This window comes from Galeopterus variegatus, unplaced genomic scaffold (assembly GCF_000696425.1).
Source record: "Galeopterus variegatus unplaced genomic scaffold, G_variegatus-3.0.2 Scaffold3346, whole genome shotgun sequence".
Taxonomy (NCBI): domain Eukaryota; kingdom Metazoa; phylum Chordata; class Mammalia; order Dermoptera; family Cynocephalidae; genus Galeopterus; species Galeopterus variegatus.
Window position 1 is genome coordinate 12,340 of NW_007729457.1, and position 7,020 is coordinate 19,359.

A 7,020-nucleotide genomic window follows, 5' to 3' on the forward strand; every position below is an offset into this window, starting at 1 on the left:
AGTCCCTTCAGCCCTTCCAGGAGAATTGCTCCATTTTGTCACATTTCCTGGAAGACCTATTTACACATTTGTATACCTGTCATTAGACTTTAAGCTGCTGGAGACCAGGGACCATATTGCTCATCTGCCTTCCCCAGTCTCTTGTCTACCATGTATCAATTGCTCAATAAATAGTTGTTTCATAAGGTCAGATTGGAAAAGGCTACAAGATGGTTGGGTGGCTAATTGTACTCTTAGCACATTTGGCTTGAAATCCCAACTCTACCACATACCAACTATGAGACCTTTGGCTCGTCACTTATACTCTTTAATTTAAACTTTAATCCCCCCCCCCCGTATAAACAGGAATATTAATAGTACATACCTTACAAGATTGCTTCAAGCATGCGCCATGCATGTAAAGCCTCCAGCACAGTGCGTGGCTAAAGGAAAGCTCTAATACTGAGACATCAGTGGCAAACTTTAAAGACTAAACGGTCAGATGGTAAATAGTTCAGGCTTTGCAAGCCATAAGAGCTCTGTTACAACTACTTTAGTCTGTAGTTGTAACAAAAAAGCAGCCATCAATAATCTGTCAGTCAGTGAGCATAGCTGTGTTTCAACAAAACTTTATTTACAATACAACAGGCCAATTCTACAGGCTGTAGTTTGCTATGGCTGTTCTAAGGTGTCTAAATTTGAATCATTAAGAAGTGGAGCCTACAGAAAGTTCTTGAACTAGGCAGTGACAAAATCAAAGTGATTCCTTGGGCAGGTTGAGTTTACAGCAGCATGCAGTGCAGACTACTGTGAGCAAAGTCTGGAGACTTTGTAATAACCTATTACAATTGTCCAAGCACCAGACAGGAAGGATCTGAGCTCCATGAAATGACAATGTGAACCATGCAGCATAGAATGGCATATGCAACACCTTGCCTCCTACGTTCCGATTTATGGTTATATCCTCTGATGGTCCATTTCTATTCTCCTACAACATCTTAGTCATAGTTGGGCCTCAGACTAGCCAGTAAATTATAAGTATAGACCTAGAGAACCTTTAGAGAACTAATGAGCTAAAGATAAAAATAAAAATGTTAGTATTAATTTATATTGATCCTTAAGCAGATGACTAGCTTGAGTTTAGGACTCTTATACTTAAGCTATTCTCAAACTCAGGAAACAATTTCCATTTTTCATGTAGGGCATTAAGAATCTGTCAGAAGCGGTAATTCAAATAGTTGTACTACATGCAGGTGGTCATTACATGAAATGATGATGACTATTAAACATAACCATCATTTCCTTTAAATAACAGCTTCTAACTTTGCTCTGACTTTAGATTTCAGATTAGGCCCTTCCTTTTATGTCCTGGAGTACAACCAGTTCTAATCAAATCAGCTAAAAATACAGGGTTAAATGTGCTGTGGCCAATTAAGTCAGTGAAGCCGCATCCTACAACCCCATCTAAATTCTTCAGAGATGAATGACTGAAAACTGGAATGTTTATTTTCCATAGAAAACGCTAAAATTTTAAGAAAAAGAACAAGTATCCTTCTCTGAACACAGAAAGGGCTTAATACTCATGTTCATGGCACAGACACAGAAACAAAAGTCACTCAATACAAATTGTGTTAGCCAATGAATGCACAAGTGACTGTCAAGAATTTTTTATGGTTTTACATTTTTTAAATGGGAATAATCAAAGATGGCTTACTACCCAATTTAAAAATAAAAGGGTTTTAAAAAGGAATGCCCTCTATTCAATCCATTAAAAAATGAATTAGAATAACTATCTACTCATACCCAAATGCAATTATCTATGCATTTCCAGTTTTTATAAATGCATTATGTTTTCTAACTGTGTACTTTCGAGAAGCCTATAAAAGGAAATGATGTGTGATACTACTCTTCAAGCAGCTTCTAGAAAACTACCCTTCCTTAACTGCTGTATAGTTCAGCTAGCAGAGCAATTTAAAAATAATAATAAGAGCTCACTAAACTCAGTGAAACACACAAAACTTTCCCTTTATGAAAGAATTCCAGGTCAGCATTTCTCAAATGTGTTCCACTATTCTGTTAAGTGTTCTACGTGGCCAAAAACATTTAGGAACTGCTGCAATGCATAGTTCCATTTTGGAGGAGATAGTTAAAAAAAAAATTAGTAAGACATGCCATTTTAGAAATCTACGCTGACTATAGGGTACATGTTGATTTTGAAATGTTAATATGTAAAGGAATAAAAAGTGTATATTAGAATCAAAGAAATAAGGTAGAAACTTTCAGGAAGTCACCTAAGCCTCCACTTTTTTTTTTTTCTTTAAAATAGTAGTAACAATGCCTACTCTATAGGGTCATGCTAAGGAGCCAATGAGTTCATGCATATAAAAAATTTCCCACATACAAAGCTAATGTAACAAACAGCAAGAAACATAGCCATTGTTATTACCAGACATTCAGAATGCAGTCCTGCAGTAAAAAGAGAAGTTGTTTAATTTGGTTTTCTCAAATTTTTCGACCATGTATCTTAATCCAAGTTTAACTGACAAGGTACAGAGGCTGATGCTGGCTGCTTAAATATGAGTTTGTTCAAGGGATGCTGTTGGGTAGCTTGCAGAACTATTCTGTTGTCTACAAAAATAGGATTCAGCCTAAGCCTCCAGAGAGAAATTCAAACCCCACACAGAAGAGTCCTGATGAGGAAATTACTGCCAGCCTCCACCAAGCACTAGGTCCTGTACTCTTTGAAGCTCCCAGGAACTGAACTTCAATGCAATGGTTCCTGGGGCCAGCAGTGGTTCTGACCCTGTAAACCCTGCTGTCTTCCAAAGCTGGAGGTCTGTTCTGTCACTGCCCTCCCCAGAAAAAACGGATTCTGCGTTGTGCCTTTTTCATCTATTGGCTCACTTCCAAATCAGTGTGGTTGGTGAAATCTAGGTCATCTTCCTATTCCTCAGCTGCAAAAGGAGGAAAAGAAGAAAATTTTATAGGTTCTACCTGGAAAAGTGAGCTTCTCGTGGCTGGAAGTTCCCCAAAGATTGCAAGTCTGTTTAAAAGTTTTAGAAAGCCAAATATATATATATATATATATATATGTATATACATATACATATATATATATATATATATATATATATATATATATACATATACAAATATATATACATATATATATGAATGAATGAAAAATGTCTACACGGTGTGAAATATACACTCCCCTCCCCCTTCACCCATGTATTCCTTTTTACAGGAGAAGGACACACATCAGCATTTTTGTTTCTAGCTTCAGGGGAGAGACCAAAATAGAGTAGAATTTAGCATGAGAAAGCTTCTTCCCAGCACTCATCTTAGAACATTCTGGGAGACAGGGTGAGCCTAAAACACCACAGCAAGCAGAATAGAGAGTAGGGCTTGGGGTAGAGGGGAGCAAGGGCAGGGTGCACCACAGCTTCTTTCAGTGAATTCGATTCTTGTCCCCACTATTGCACAGATACAATTTGCTCCATTATTTTGCACTTACTCTGGCATTTTCATGTGTTCCTCTTTCTGAACACAGGCATGCCTGAACCATTGCATTATAGGAGAAGGATGGTGCAGACTGGAAAGGGCTAAAATATAGAAACAGAACCTCCCACCAGAGTGCAGCTGTTGTATCAGAGCCAGGTACAGGTGGTGTAACCCAGACCAGCAGAGAGGCTGTGGGTACAGACAGTGGGGATGATATAGTGTATGCATGTGTGTGTGGTGAAATCAGACATAATGCATCTAGGGACCCCACATACATAACCCCTTACTGCTCTCAACAATTCTAGAACGTGGGTGGGTGTGGTTAAAAAGCAGCAACTGGTGGAGGTCCAGGAAATGGGCCTCAAGAGTGCACCAGGTAAATTGGTCAGCACATAGCAGGGCCCAGTCAGCCACTGAGAAGGGTCCAGAAGACAGGACTGGGGCCGGCCCGGTGGTGCACTGCTACAGTGCGCCGCTTGGGAGCGCGGTGGTGCTCCCGCCGAGGGTTCGGATCCCACATACAGACCGGTTCCCGCTCACTGGCTGAGCGAGGTGCGGGCGCGGCGCCGAGGGGTGCAATCCCATTGCCGGTCCCGGTCCGGTACGGGCGCGACACTGAGGGTTGCGATCCGTTGCCGGACACGAAAAAAGAAAAAAAAAGAAGACAGGACTGAACTTTGGATTTGCACTAAGAAGAGCAGAGCAGGGCTCTCATTCTAAAGAAACAAATCTGCCAAAGCACATCATAAAGACTAGACAGGGGCACAGAAATACATAAAATATCCATTATTAGAGTCAAGGTATACTGTAGAAAGTAAAATTGATTGAGCTCCTGATCTACAGGGTAACCATGTAAATTTAAATCAAAAACCAGGAATGTGGGCTGTTTTAGTCCGTTTTGTGTTGCTATGACAGAAATACCTGAGACTGGGTAATTTATAAAGGAAAGAGGTTTATTTGGCTTGTGATTCTGGGACAGCTGCATCTGGCATGGGCCTCAGGCTGCTTCTACTCATGGTGGAAAAGCGGCAGGCAGCTGGTGGGTACAGGCAAATCACATGGTGAGAGAGGAAGCAAGAGAGAGAGAAAGGAGGTGCCAGGGTCTTTTAAATAACAAGCTCTCACGAGAACTAATAGAGAGAGAACTCACTCATTTATCCCCCCTCCCCCAGGGAGAGCATTAATCCATTCATGAGGGATCCGCCCCCACGACTCAATCACTTTCCAACACTGCCACATTGGGGATCAGATTTTCACATGAGTTCTGGAGGGGACAACACATCCAAACTCCATCATGGGCATTATTAATAGTTATGCTAGGACAGCAGTCATAAACCAAGAATGTTCTAGGAAAAATGGGACATATGATCATCCTAATTATACATCACCTGGAGAATCCACAGGTGGAATTCAAGGAAACACAGCTGAGAGAGGAATAGGACGTAAAGGTTGAAAACCAAAGAAAACCTGATTTAGGAAAGACTTGTGCTTCTTTTCTTTCCTTTGGTTTTAATATTGGAAAATCTTGTAGAGTCACCAGTAAATGAGCAATGACTCTATAACGTGTTTCTGAGACACTTAAAAACAACACAGACAACATACGGATTTGGAGGGGGAAATGGGGAAATGAGTAAAGCATTGCTATATTTTAATGTCACTCTAAAAATTATATAGCTGGTTTTCTAATAGCAATTTCATGATTGCTATAAAGTACCTAGAAGTCATGTATACTTTGATAAAGAATTTGTCTTGATAAAATAAAAGGATCTCAAAAAAAATGATAAAAACTAGAGAAACCAGCATATGTTTAATTTTTATTTTCTCTCTCTTAATTCACTAGCCAGCTAGGGGCTACCATGACTGTTCCAGCAACAGCACTAGGCATGAAAACCCTAATAGAAAGTTATTCCAGAAGACTGAAGAGCAAAAAGGTAAATTTCCCTTGGCAGTGGGGTCAGCAGAAGGATGGAGGTTGGTTTTAAAAACAAACTCCTCCAACATCCTACTAGTTTTAGCTGCAGAGATGGCATAGCTGATGGTGATGATGCCTGAAGGATTTCTGCAGGATGTAGGCATGGGGTCAAAACCAGAGGTTGGGCCTTTGGCTCATTAGAAGCTTCAGAGATGTAAAAAAAGGAAATCAGATGTTTATCACCAGAAAGATTATGACATCACCCAAGAGGACTCTAATTGTTAGTACATTCTCTTTCTAAGAGAGTGATCTCTATGGGAAATGTTCCTTGATCCCAGATGTAATCAAAGAATGAATTGGTAGCTGTCCCCGGTGCTGCAATCTTAGCTTCAGGCAGACAGTTTGATCTAGGCCTGAGCTTTGCAAATGCTGTAATACTGTACTCAGAACGTTAGCAGAACTTTATCAGAGATCTTTAAAAAGACTTTTGGAACAGTTTGACACTCCATCTTGTGAATGCTGCAGCATTGTTTCTGAGCATCCAGGTGTTGACTTTGAATTCTGTCCTGGTGCTGGCAGGCCATTTTCATTAAAACATTCAGGAGGACAACCTCAGTAGCAGTATGTTTGGAGGGAAAAGAAATGTTGAATGTGACTTCTACCTTTTACAATAAAGCTTTGTACTCTCTTGGTTACATTAGCTTGTGAAATTCTGTTCCCCCTCTCCCCAGGCTCAACTAAGCTTCTCTTTAAAGTTCACAGTTAAAGGGATTTGGAGAATTAGAAATCCACTATCCAAGTATGGTGGGTCAGTCAGGCCTTAAGTTAATGAACATAATGTCCTAAAGCAGACAGTTTGATACTGCAGTGGTTGAGCAAGGCATGTCAGAGTGAGGTGGGAAAGAAATTTTCAGAAGGTCCTCTGACCCACATGCAATTTCAACCCTTCTCAAAAATTCGTAGGCCTCTTGTTATTTCTCATTAACAATTAATCACTCTCCAACACATTACATATTTTACTTTTTTGGTTGTTGTTGTTATTCATGAAGGCAGGATTCTGCCTATTTTTTACATTTCTCTATTTCAAGTGCTTAGAACATTTGTCTGGCATACAACAGTGCTGTGAGCCATCCTGCTATAGGGAACGGCATGGGAGCCTGAGTGAAACCCCTTGTTCTGCAGGCTACAAGGGGGTCCCATGTGTGTGGCACGGCTCCATGGAAGTTCTTGTTTGTTCACCTTTGTTTGCTTGACAAGGCTTCCCAGAATTAACAGCCTAACCTTTTGGCTTAGTATGGCTTTGGGAAATTCCCTGGAGTTTCTCAAAGGACATGTTAAAATACATCAAAATTAACTGGTTTATTTAAAGGGCATTGTCAGTACTAAAGGTGTTTCTGTGGCATGTTCCCGGTATGTGTTGGCTCCATTTAATTTTGTCATTAATCTTCATTGTTAGTGATGTGTGCATGGACCCATTGTGGCTATGGTCATGCTCTTGTACGTGTGGAATGAAGTTATTATATTGGATTTCTATCCACATTCCCCCAGGGAGACGGTGGGTCGGAGTGCAGTAATGTTTACAACTAATTGATCATCAACCAGTTACAGATTTCTTTGTTTCTCCC